Here is a 13,742-nt window from a genome sequence, read left to right on the forward strand (position 1 = left end):
TCACATATCTAAATTGCTGTGTAGCCAGGAAAATTACCAGGTCCTACTTTCTAATGGAAAACACGTGAGAAGATATTTTACATCCCCAAGATGCAAGTTCAAGCTGTAATTTTCCCTCAACTAAGCCCATGGAAGAATCTCTCTTTTACCTGGCCAGATATTTTTACAGAGCTTTTCAGAAACCTATTACCTTTTAAAGCTCTTGTCTGTTAAATTACATTGAAATTGGCCAATTCTTCAAACTTTATCCAGAGCAGTCTGACAGGTGGGCTCCAGGTATTTGATATTCCCACATCCCTTGTTCTCCCCAGATAAGAATTTCCCAAAACCCAGCCTGACGAGGATGGTGCCTGTGGGATTAACAGCCCCCAAGCCAGGATGCCCTGGACTCTGGGGAAAGGTCAGAGTTAGGGTTAGGGTAGTTTCTCTTTGGTTAAAAGAAGGTGACATTAAGGGCAATTAAATGTAGTTAAATCACACCTCCCCTCTCTTAAAACATGCCAGTGTGGATTCACAAACTCAGAGATGTTTCTGATGAATTTTGATTCCTTCCTTCCAAAATCTCCATCTGTGGTCAGGGGAAATTCCTACACAAGTCCCACTTTGCACTGCACAATTCAAGGTTCCTTTTCTGAACAGGGTCAGCATCCCTTCAGGCTGTCTGCACCCCTCACTTCTCCACCAACACCCTGCTCCTCTTGCTTCTTATCTTAAAAATGATAATGAGTTTTCTCCCCATCTTGGTCTGGATCAATGTCTCTCATTTTTCTCCAAGGGTTTTCAAACATTGGACAGCACAGGACAAAAATCCTGTCTTCCTTTTTTTTTCTTTCTAGCTTGAAAGAAATAATTTCACCTAGATGGCTGCAGTGAACACGCTGCAATAACAAGAAGCTTTTCTAGAAGGGCAAATTAGTGGTGGTACCAACGGGGAGTGATGCTGGTTTATAACATCAGATGTAATCTCTCAGCAACAGGAGGCAAAACACTTGCAGAAAAATGCTTGTCATTGCTTGTCACAAATGCTTGTCACAAACCTGCCAAGGTTTGTCACTGGCCACTATAGTGGTGCATCCAATTACACTGCTTTCATTTCAGATCCAGGGGACACAGCTCAGTGAAGTCCCACAGCTGCAATAAACACCTGTGAGGCAGGGACCCAGCCAGCAGGAATTAAGAGTTTTTCTGTGCCCTATTCCACAGCACTGGGCACAAAGTCTGGCCTGTCTGCCTCAGATCCTTTTGGGCTCCTTGGAGAAATCTCAAGGCTTTTGATAGTTCAGGGAGATGCACACAGAGCAGGCAGGTCAAAGGGAGGGACAAGCATCATTTGTTCAGAAAACTGAGTCAGCACATCAAATCCCATCCACAGCCAAAGGAAATCTGACCTAAAGGCTCTAAGTCTGCTCTGAATCCTACTGGGCCACTGGTTCTACGAAATCCCTCTTTTTTTTTTTCCTTCTTTTTCTTTTTTTTTTTCTTTCTTATGTTAAACTCAGTCAGGGCCTGTCTGGAAAGGAGCTGATGCAGCACACTGGGCACCCTCAGGAGACCCTCTGCCTCCATTCTGAACTCCCTCAGTGATTATTCCTCCTCTTCCATTGCTCTCCCACCTGCCAATATTATCAATTCTCTTTTCTAACTGTCATTCCTATTGATTTTGCCAGGCTTCTCCCTCTGTTCCAGCCTTCCTGTCAGCCTTTAAGAATTGAGTTTGCCAGGGACAAGATTCCCTTGCATGTCCACAGAGCCCCTGCTGTTGGTCACAGCAAGGTGGCCAGAAAGGACCAGCCAGTGCCAGTGTCCGGGGCACAGGACACCCCCTGAACACAGGTGACATCACCCTGGTTGTTTCATCAGCACCTCTCCCCCATCAACACACTTCCCTTCCTCATAGAGCTCCTGGGAAGCCCAAGATGGGGATTTTGATGTTGAATCTAATTCTGCTTTAGGGAGCCCTTGCTGCTATAGGCACATAATGGAGTGATTTGTGGGTTGCATAATATTAATTTCTTTCTTTTCTGCCAATTACTGCAATACATTTGCAAAAACATTTTTCCAATATTCAGCCAGCTGTACAGGTGAATGAAAACGTTCACCAACTACATCATTTGCAATATTTTCCTGTCAGTCATCAACTAATGTATTCAGACATGAATTCCCTTTTTCCTAGGCCAGCTTTAAGTCAGATTTAGTGACTGAAAACAACATTAGACTTGTTGACTTCTTTTATCAGAATCCCTGTTGTTGGTGTGGAGATACATGCCAGACTTTCCTGCATAGTGAGACTGATTACACTTTAAAATCACAAGAATTGAGGGAAAAGCAAGGCAGGGGCAGTGGCAGCAATTTCTGTCACTAGATTGTGCAGCACTAAGGTCCAAGCCCTTTCCCCTACTCCCGAGTTTGAGTCTGAATTCAAAATTCACCACTAATAGAGAGAAGTCAGGTTCTGATAACAACTCTCTTCTCCTACCACAGCCTCCAACTACCCTGTTGTGCCTTCAGACCACAAAAGAGATCCCAGTTAAAATCCTTTCCTTGGCTACTGCACAGTTTTCCTGATTCTTGATTTTGCAGTGTTTTCCCCGCATTTAAATTCATAACAATCCTTTTAAAAGCCCCAAACCCCCAGGAATTTGCACTCCCAGACTGTCCCCAGCACCAGTGAAGGACTGACCCCTTCCCAGGGGGTGCAGCCACTCCATGAACACGTTCAGGGCTAAGATGAGAACTCAGTTGTCCTCATTCATGACCACCAGCCCTAGCACCATCCTGGCTTTCTCCTTGATAATCAAGACCCCCTGGCTCTGCTTTCTGAAGGCAATACTTGCCTGCCCAGCAGTCAGAGCTGAGGTTCTGCTCATAAGTCACAGCCACATCTCATTTTTGTGCCTCCAGCACATGCCAGCTTCTGTTTCCTGTGTACTGCACTCTTCCTGGGCAATGCAAATGCAAATCAACACATATCCAGCTCTGAAGAGAACCAAATTTAAATTTGGCTCCTAACCAGTATCTTATCCATTTAATTTCCCAGCTCCTTGTAATCACCCTCTACACTTAATCCCATCACATCCATCACTCTGCCCAGCCCAAAGCACGACAGTAACAATTCTGCTGTGTGCTCCCAAAGGTGGTCTGTAATTGCAAATTGCAGCAGGCATCACTCACACGACCCGTGCTCCCTCTTCCTTGATAACCTCCTCATCCAGACGTGGCCTGCTGTGTGAATTTACCTCTGGGAGAAGCTCTCTTCTGGCAGGTGAAGCTGTCACATGAATCCTCATATGAGGGTAAGCTGTAAAGGGAGAGAATTCTCCACTTTTAAATACAGGGAGCTGCCAAGAGAAGAAGTCCTGCCTCCACTTGCACCCCTGATTCCCCAGTGCATGCCTGGCCTGGCACTGCCTCTCCACTCCTGAACCACAAATATTTTGGTAGAACCACATTTTGACAGGCAAGGCAGCAGATCCACATCCCTTTGAAGACCAAGGCAGATCACTTTTACCCCAGCCTGTTTCAGATAGTTCCAGATGACAGCTAGGGTTTGGGAAAACCTCTTCTTTGTCTTCTCCAAGACCCTGCAACATCTCAGCTAACTCAGGTCGTCTGTTTTGACCCAAATACAAATTCTCTGCAGCAGATGCACAGCCTGTGACCTCTCCAAGGAGGTACTCGGTGATCTCAATGCTTTTTAATGTTCAAAACAGTAAAGAAAAACTATCAGTGTTGTTGAGTCTGACCAGAAGTATCATCTTGGGCAGTTTGCTGGGAGAAACAGGGGATCCAGAGGGTCTGATTCATTTCTAAGTCTCAACTTCATGGAAACCACCTTCACCCAGAGGATGCCTGGGGATACACATGCCCACCACACTGGGTTCCTGAGGGTAGATTTAGTTGGATAGTAAGAATAAATCCTTCCCTGTGAGGGTGCTGAGGCCCTGGCACAGGGTGCCCAGAGCAGCTGTGGCTGCCCCTGGATCCCTGGCAGTGCCCAAGGCCAGGCTGGACATTGGGGCTGGGAGCAGCCTGGGACAGTGGGAGGTGTCCCTGTCCATGGAATGAGATGGAACAAGATGAGCTTTAAGGTCCTTCCCAGCTCAAAGCCATCTGGGATTCTGTGATTCCTGAGGGATGTTTTCTTTGGTGCTGTGCTGAACCCCCTGCCACGGTTCTGCCCCTCTGAGAAACACCTACCACAGCCTGTTGGGGCAGGAGAGTTGTGTATCCCTGCACTTCTAAGGCATGAGGAGAGAAATCAACTCACTCAACAACTTCAATGCCCTCAGGCCTTGCCTGTGCCTGGACAGTCCCTCCTGCCACCAGTGTGCTCACCACTGACACAGAGCAGATCTGGCTCTGCAGAGCACAGCAGCCTGCTGCCAGCAACAGGGTGTTGTGCTGCACACAGTAATGAGAAAACTGGGAATACTGTGGAAGAGAAGAGATTATTAGATAATAAATTATCAATGCACCAAAAAACTGCTCTGTACATATTTTCCTCCCTTACAGCTTCTCTAATATCCTGAGAAAGTGACAATTACACAATTTAAGGAGGTAAACTTTATTAAATCCCTTTTTTATTGCTTTGCTTTTAATAGATGGTTGAGATAAAGCATCTGATTAGAGGAAGGTCACAAAATAAAATATTTAATACGCATGGAAATAACAATTCATCCTCCCCTCTGCATGCAGCAACAGCAGCAGAGGCAGAGGGTCTTGGTGGCAGCTCTCTGCAGAGGGTGCTCTGCACAGACCACAAGTGAAAGACTAGAAAAGGCCAAAGATTTTCAAAACTAAGGTGGGAATGAGGGAGTAAGCCTCACTTTTGCCAGTATCAAATAATGGATACCAAGAAGTGCATATTCCAGGCTTACACTAACTCCTGGGCTCTGAAATATTACAGGCTGGGAAACATCCTCCTGTTCATCAGGAAAATCACATCCCCTCTGCTGGACCGGTGCTCCAGTCTGTGCCCCTCCAGCCACAAGCATCACTCCAGTTCTGCAGGGAGCACCATGACAGCAAAACTGGAGCAACCCTCAGCCTCTGCAGCCCCCAGTAACCTGCTGCATATGTAAAACTCTGCCTAAAGTCTGATTTTCCATGAAGAAACTATTCCAAACTTAGCTCATTGCTCACCTCTTTTAAGCACTGATGGCAAAGGAGGAACTGACGAGCTGGGCTGAGCTGTCAGGTGCTCAGGGCAGGACCCTGGAGGTCCTTGCAGTGACACACATCCTTGCTCCACACATCAGCTGAAGCTTTGTTACCAATTCCTCTGTGGAACTGATTCTCCACACACCCTGGCACATACTGACTCCTATGGCTCCTCCAAGCCAGGATTTCCTTGGACAGAGCAAACCCAAGAACTTCAGAGTGAAGATGGGTGGTGAGCAATGTGTGCTTTTATGAGACAGGGTGTTTATGAGACAGTGCCCTGCACAGTGCCACTGTCGAGCCACAAGGATTAATAATAATGGTTTCCAAATGCTCCTGTGTGGCAGACAGAAACTTTTCCATATGCAACTTTCCTTGCTTCACAGCAAGGAAAACAAAGTATATGGTTTGCTAACTACACTGCAGGTGAGAACTAATAGCTGCCAGCTCTGAAAGCCACTGTCTAATTAATTACTCCTTATTAACAGTCCTACGAGCCCAGCACATACTTTTATTGCCCAAAGCCAAAAAAAAGGAAAATAAACTTAAAAATTTGTGTGCCAGGGTTCATAAGAAGTTAGGTCAAGGCTTGGCCTGAAATCCAGGTAGTCACTTACCTTTCTCATGTGCAGCATCCAACCCCTTCATCCACAGTGGATGCCTGCATGGCCAAAAGCACAGCCAGCATTCCCAGCTGGGTGAGTGATGCACAGAGTGATTTTCTGAGGGTTTGAACTCGGTGTTTTCAAACCTTGCACTCCTGTTTCCTGCTCCTGGGGAAAGGACTGTGGCTATCCCTGTGTGTGTTACTGGGAGCACTGGGTGATCAACCAATTTGAGCCAAAAGGTGTTGCTGATTCACACAGCAAATGGCTGAGAGGAAATAAAGTTTCTTTTTTAGCAATGGACCCTCCATGGCTCAGCTTGATAAAATCAGCAGGCTGGAGATGGATGATGCTGGGAATCACTTCTGAGCTACAAATGTACCACAATGACAGAAATTAATAGAGTCCTCAGACTTGAAACACCAGGGCATGTATTTTAATTTAGAAGGACTACAAGTAAAAAATCATCTCACTGTCACATCTCCAGGTCAGCATTTGACTTATTAACTCCAGCTTTGGGCACAGGTAGAGGAACTAAGCCATGCTCCATGCAGCTGCCAGAGCTGCACAGGGGCTCTTTGGTTTTTAACATGTTCATTAAAGCACCATTGCTCATGTGTCTGGAAGGGGCATCAAAAAATCTAACTTCACTTAATAATCAGGCTTAATCTCTTTAAGTTTTGTTGAAGTCACTTTCCCAGGGCCTTAGGCAAAAATCAGTCTTAAAAGCACTGAGAAGCTGTACCGTGGTAGTTAGATAATTTATTATTCCATAACTCTGGGTCCTAATCTAATTAGAGATTGTATCTAGGATTTGCTTCAATACCTATTTATTTTTTTATTTTTACTCAAAAACATTCACAAGGAAATTAGGTTGTAAGTAGGGAGATGGGGCATATCCTGCATCATTCCTGCTGGGCTCCCAGATTTAAGCTGAACTCCACATTTCATGACCAAGAAACAACAGGAACATAGAGCCAGATTAACAAATCACTTGGAGAACTTTGGAAATTTTAGCAAAAAAACTTCCCAGCTAGAAGGAAAACCCAGAGAAAATGTATCCAAACCCAAATGTGTCCTTCCCAGCCCACTCCAGCATCCCAATGTTCCCTTCTCCTACCCATCGGGTGAGTTCATCAGGTTTGACAGGTCATTTGCCCTGGCTCATGGCATGGGGACCGTGCTGTCCCCCAGGGCTGCAGGAATCCATCACTGCAGCATTTGGAAATGGTGCCTTGCTTGCTCCTCACCCTGGGGTGATCCTACACACAAGACATGATTTATTTGTTTAAAATAACTAGAGGTGCCTCTCAGAGTCTGTCAGGGACCTGAAATAAATACCTGAGGTGCAATAAAGTGCAAATAGAAAGGGAAAAAAAAAAAAAAAGAAATCTCATGGCATATATTAACATAGAATTGTTAGAGCAGCATGGGTATAAACCAAGCCCCTTCATTTGCTCCACAGAGAGCCCATAAACATTTATATTATTTGTCTGCAAGCAGAAATAATGGCTTGTTTTGGAAAGATTTTGCACAATTTTTTTTTTGAGCATCAGCCTTTTCTATGAGAATGTCTAAGAGATTGAGTTGGAAGTTCTGAAAAATAAAATTCCAGCTTCTTCTGCCTTATATTTTCTAAAAGACAAGTTCCTATGCAAAGCAAAATACCCAATGAATTCAGCATCAGCACATGAGAAGTCCTAAAAGCCCTTCTACTCAAAGCATTGCCACATTGTAAAGAAAAGTAAGTTAAAAAAAAAGACACTTAACAGGAGGACAGCTGCTTCACTGACCACCAGATCCCTCAGTGCATTCATTCATTGCTTTGCCCTCTTGGAAAAGAATTGCAGTTTAGCAAGCCTCAAGACAAGCACAAAAGCAGTGCATTTCTGCTGCAGGCCTTGGAAGGAGTTTTTGGACTCTTGGGAGAGGGACACAATAAACCTTTTCCTTCACTCACTTTCCTCTTCTCTCTCCACTCTGCCAGGAAGGTCATTGAGGGTGCCAAAAGACTTCTGTTTTTTACAAGGAGTCCAGAAGATGCAGCAGGATGAGCAGAGGATGGAGCAGCTGTGCTGGGAGGAAAGGCTGGCAGAGCTGGCATTGTTCACCTGCACAGGAGAAGCTTTGGGCTGAGCTCAGGGTGGCCTTGCAGGGCCTGAAGGAGCTGCAGGAAAGATGGAGAGACAATTGCCAAGGGATGGAGGGACAGGACAGAGCGGAGGATTAGATGGGATATTGGGAAGGAATTGTTCCCTGTGAGGGTGGCAGCCCCTGGCACAGGGTGCCCAGAGCAGCTGTGGCTGCCCCTGGATCCCTGGCAGTGCCCAAGGCCAGGTTGGACATTGGGGCTTGGAGCAGCCTGGGACAGTGGAAGGTGTCCCTGTGCATGGCATGAGATGAGCTTTAACGTCCCTTCCAACCCAAACTATTTGTGATTTTATGGTTCTAATTCCACAGCATGCTCCTTATGTGACTCTGGGAGCATGATGGTCATACCTGAACCCCTGAATCCCTGGGTTTCCTCTCACACAGCATCCTGAGCAAGAAGAATCAGGCTCTGGGAGGAGGTGGTGGCACTGCTTTCCAGAAAGGAGCAGGTAACCTGCACCTCCGTGGATAGCCATTGCAGATTCTCCCTTGTGCCTTTGCTCCTCCTGCAGAGCACAGCCACAGGAGGATCTGTTGCCTCCCAGAGTTTGCCTCTCTCTCCATGGACTCCCCTTTCCCCAGTCTCCATGGAGGAGGACATCCCATTTTCTGTATTAGCTGTCAGCATAGAGCTGTCTACCTGAACAACCATGAAAAATGAGGCAGAAACTCATCTGCTGTGTGTGAGACCCTTTGGTCTCCCCTTGCTCTCACTGTTGAATTTCAACCTGCTGGGATCTGCTGGAACACCTCTGGTGCTCCGAAGCCCAGGAGCTCTGGGTTATGGAAGCTGTGATCACCCTGGATTGTGAGAAGTTATCAAAACTATACCCACAGTATTTACAAGCTGGCATGAATTAGAAACTGAGAGCAGAAATCTTTAAGAAAGGTCCCTGGTTCTGTTTTCCCACCATCTCTGACCACGTACCCTATTTACCTCTTGCTGGGCACTGCTATAAATGCACTCCTTGCATCTTACGTGTTTCTTTTTAAAGGAATAGCTAAATCTGCACTTGCACAGGTCAGAAGTGTCATTTTCCGTGGACACATTTAGGTGTCTCTTCATAACTATTGATACACAATTGTGCCCTTCAAATTAACCATGGGTTTAACTGGGACTTTGCAACCAGAGCTCTTCAGCAAAGCTTCATGCTGTAGATAGGACAGGCCCAGACAAGAGTAGCAGCTTGGGTTGTTAACAGGACTGAAACAATGAGCAATTCTCTGAAAACCTGCCGTGAGAGTTCAGCTGACTTATAACTAATCACTGCATTTCACTTTGCCATGGGAGTCACATTAATTATAACAAAATCAGAGAGGGCTTCATCCACCTCTCCTCTGAGTCACCAGAAAAAAAATTAAAATTTATTATCTTCTATATTCTTCACTGGCTCTCTTCAAAATCTCATAACAGCCAGTAATCCAGATCCAAAAATATGACACTTTCCAATTTCCCTTGATTTAATTTCCTCAAGATGACTAATTTAATTGCAATATTTGCCTGGTACCTTGAGTTCTGCTTTCTCACTTTCTTCTGTTGCTGAAACCAGTTCCCCAGTCCTGCTCCCTAAGCTTAAATCTACACAGATGTTTCCAAATTTCTATTTGTTAGAGATTAATTACTACTATTCCCCAGTGGATCATTCCATAGGGATCAGATATGCCATTTGCCATCAGAGATGGAACACACACACACACACACACACACACACACACATCATGTGGTTATCCAAGAGAGCTGTGCAATCAGGTAGCTCAAAAAGGATAAATTGTTTCAAATTAAACAGATGAAAAGTGAAGTCTGGATTTTTTTTTTAAGCTTCCATGTGATAGGAGCCTGGAAGATCGAGTTAGCAGGCAAAGCTACTGGAACATAATTAGAATTCAGCTTCAACACCAAGAACACAAACAACATCAAGGTGAGGCAGTATTTGAAAGGTTCACAGATTAAGAAGCTTTGAATGGATTTCAGACTTTAACTTTTCCCTTTTTCATACTTTTGGGTTCAGAAATAATTTTTAAAAAATAGCTGCAGCAGTGAAACTATAACTCCAAATTAAGCCAAAATAGGCAAGGGAGATGAGTTTTTTGGGTTTTTTGTGGGTAGCTATTCATCACTCTCTGCTGTGGGTTGAGTTCCTTTCACCAATCCAAAGGCCTCGGGATGGGAGCTGCCCTGGATTCTCAGCAGCACATCACCCCATGCCCTGCTGCAGCCTCCCCATCCCTCCACCTCCCAGCAGAGCCAACCCCAGCAAAACCTTTTCCTTCTTATTTATAGCAAGGTTTTTAGGATGAATGTTGCAGATCTTAGTAATTTTCAAGCTGGAGTTGAATCCTCCTGTGTGCCAAGTTCTCTATATGTGCATGTATTTCATATTCCAGGACTTTGCAGTAGGCTTTCAAAGGTAAGAGTCACGGATCTTAAATATCTTTGGAGATTTATAGCAGAAAAATATCCCCTTTAGGTACAGGATGCTCTCCTGACAAGTAGCAGTCACCAAAGATCCTGCAATAATTTTCTCAAGGCCGAAAGGATTTAATGTCTTTACATGCAGGAATGGCAATGGAGAAAGAAAGGTATAAAGTGCAAATCTGCCTCCCAGCATTTCAGTATCCCCCAGCCACATCTCAAACGTGCCCAAGCGTGGTTTGTTCAGCAAATTGCAGCCCTGTCCTGGAGCTGAGATGCAGATGAGCCCTGACCTCCTGCTGCTGCTGCAGAGCACTCAGGGCTTCTCCTCTGCCCTGTCAGGGGAGATACTTCTGCTGCCCAGTAACATCTGTATATTCTATTAGTGCTTCCCAGTAACATCTTTAAATTCTATTAGTGCTGCCCAGTAACATCCGTAAATTCTATTAGTGCTTCCCAGTAACATCTGTAAATTCTATTAGTGCTTCCCAGTAACATCTGTAAATTCTATTAGTGCTGCCCAGTAACATCTGTAAATTCTATTAGTGCTTCCCAGCGGAGCCCCTGTACCCTCTGATGCCAGGATTTGCCCTGGGTTTGCTCCTAAACCAAACCTCACCTCATCACCACCCCTCTATTCCAGAGCCCCATCCAAAGCACAGTGCACTGGGGACGTGGCATTTTCTTGTGGGCAGATCTCACACAAAACCTGGGCTGAAGGAACACACAGTCAGGATGAGGGTGACATGGTTGAGGGTGACATCTCTCAGTGTGTGCTGACAGGGGAAGCAGTGTTAATAGGAGGGATCTGTCCATCAAAAGTGAGAGCAGAGAGCAGGGGAGGAAATATTTCAAGGGGCAAGTGAAAGGAAAATTCTATGCTATTGACCCAATTCCAAACAGGACTTCCTTGTGCCAAGGAAATTAGGACTCTTCAGTTATTCCACTTGGCTTCTGAGTACGGGCAAGTTGGAAATTACATATAATTACATTCATTATAATTTTGTTTACAGAGCCAGCCAATCTGTCAGCTTAGACTGGGCTCTGCAGAGACCAGCCAGTGCTTAGACAAAAAACTATCAAATCCTTCATGGCTTGAGCAGGGCACACATCTGGCAGCCTGATGGTGGCTTTAGCAGTGGCTCAGGATGCAGGAGCCCATGCACACAGTCCTCACTGTGTCCCTGTTCTCACGCAGCCCCTCCACAGCTCCCTACATGTCCAAATTGAAAAGCTGCAGGTTTTGGCCCTGGTTGTGCCCCCAGGAGCAGCACAGCAGCTCTGGCAGGATGCAGACCCAGGATGTTCTGCCTGAGCTCTCAGCTACGGCCACGGGGTCAGCGCAGCTCTGACTGCCGTGAACACTTCTCAGAATAAACATTCCCCATGATGGAATCCAGGCTGGATGGAACGGGAAGGGATGGGTGGTTTTACACTGCAGAAATGAGCCTTTTCTTCCCAGCTGCAGCTCTTTCACTCTTGGTAGACACCTGGTGAAGGACTGACCACAGAATCTTGACCTTTCTTTGCCCTAAATAGACATGTAAAAGTTTTTATTACTATTTTTTCCTTTGTTAAATTATTAACTATCTTTCCAAAGAGAAGAAAAATAATCTCATCAACTGCTGTTTACCTCCAGTTTTGGATTCTGATTTCTCCTCCCTCTGCCTTTTCTGTATTTTGAATTAAAATATTATTTCAAACTAAAAATATCTAAACCTGTCATTTGAATCCCATCAGTTTTCAAAATGCTGCCTTTTTTTTCCCTTGTCAAATCAATACCACTTCTGTATGCTGCACCTGCAAAATCACGATATCTTCAAATAACAATTTTCCAACGTAAATCTTTTGAAAAGAAACACTCAGATGAGATCCAGACACAGGGGCCAGGCAGGGGCAGGGACAGGATGGGTTCCAGTGGGTTTCTACAAAGCCAAAGTGCTGCAAATATGTAAAGAATTGGTTTGTGGTTCTTCTCTTTTTAGCCAGTCCTGTAGAAATACACTGATACGGTACTAATTGGTTCTTTGATCATCATCCTTGGTCATGGAATGTTTTGGGCAGGGAAGAAACCCTAAAATCCATCCAGTTCCAACTCTGCCATATGCAGGGACACTTTCCACTAGATCAGGTTGTTCAGGGCACCAGAAAAGCTCCTGCACAAGGAAAAGACCCTTCCTGCAAGAAGGAATGATTAACAGGGAGAGACATTTTCCAACATGACCCAATGTTTAGCACCCACACAGGGGTCGCTTATAGATCTCAGAGTGGGGACAAGAATCTCTTGTTTGGTTGTTTGGTTTTTTTTTTCCTTCAGTTCGTGTCCTTCAGTTCAAACAATTCAGTCTCTTTGAAACTGAAGTTATTTGAAAAATGCTCCTTTCTGTCAATCACCAGTAAGAAATTATGAAATGACATGCTCTTCTCTCAAACTTTCCATTAAAGATTTATTTCCAGAATTGAGAAATTTTAGTTTCAGTTCTGTTGTTCATCTTTGGTGGTTTTTTTTTTTTTTTTCCCAGTTTATGACAATTCTATTGTAACTTGTAACACATTACTGTGACTGACAAATTCTACCGTGATGGAATGCATGAATCAAAACACTCCTGACTTTTTATTTAAAAAATATCAGGGACAACAGACACCAAATACTTGTTCTGTAGAACAAAACATCTCCTGTTTGTTCCAATGAAGTGAGTTAAAGCAAGTTGACATGCAGATCAAAGTGTTGCCTACTTGAAAACTGTCAAACCATTTCATCATAAACTAGATGGGAAGTACTTTGAAACACAGGGGAAAAACCTGATGCTTCATTCTGCAAGCCAAATCCCAACCATCCCTAATGCAGGGAAGAAAAACATCTGAGTGATTTGCTTAGCAGGTTGTCATAGTACACCATTATCAGTTAAATCTGTTCATCCTTATTAACACAGTGTCACAAAAAGATGGTAAAACAAGACAAAGAAAAAAGTAAATTTAAAGTGTCATCGTTCCCAAGTGAAAATTCTCCTGGTCTATTTTAAAGGTAAGGAAAGTTAAAATAATTGAGAACAACAACATTTGCTGTCCTGGCTCTGTCCCCAGGGATTGTGGATGATGGGACAACCCAGGATACCCATCCCAGGTGTTGGAGCCTGTCAGGGCACAGCAGAGGTGTTGAGGCATATCAGGGAATTTCAAGCATAAAATCTTCTCATTTTCAGAACTACCTGACTTTGAATATTCAAAAAAAAAAATTGTAACTATTTCCAGATACTAAATAAGAAATTATATTTCCATATACTAAATAAACTATGGAAAATCATCTAGTGATGTTGGACCACAGACAGGTCAATTGTAGAAACTGATTCAAAAGGCTAAGGACTGTGTAAATGAGTAGAAAATACATCTGGGAAATAAAATTAAAAATAGAT

This window comes from Cinclus cinclus, chromosome 18, assembly GCF_963662255.1.
Source record: "Cinclus cinclus chromosome 18, bCinCin1.1, whole genome shotgun sequence".
NCBI lineage: Eukaryota > Metazoa > Chordata > Aves > Passeriformes > Cinclidae > Cinclus > Cinclus cinclus.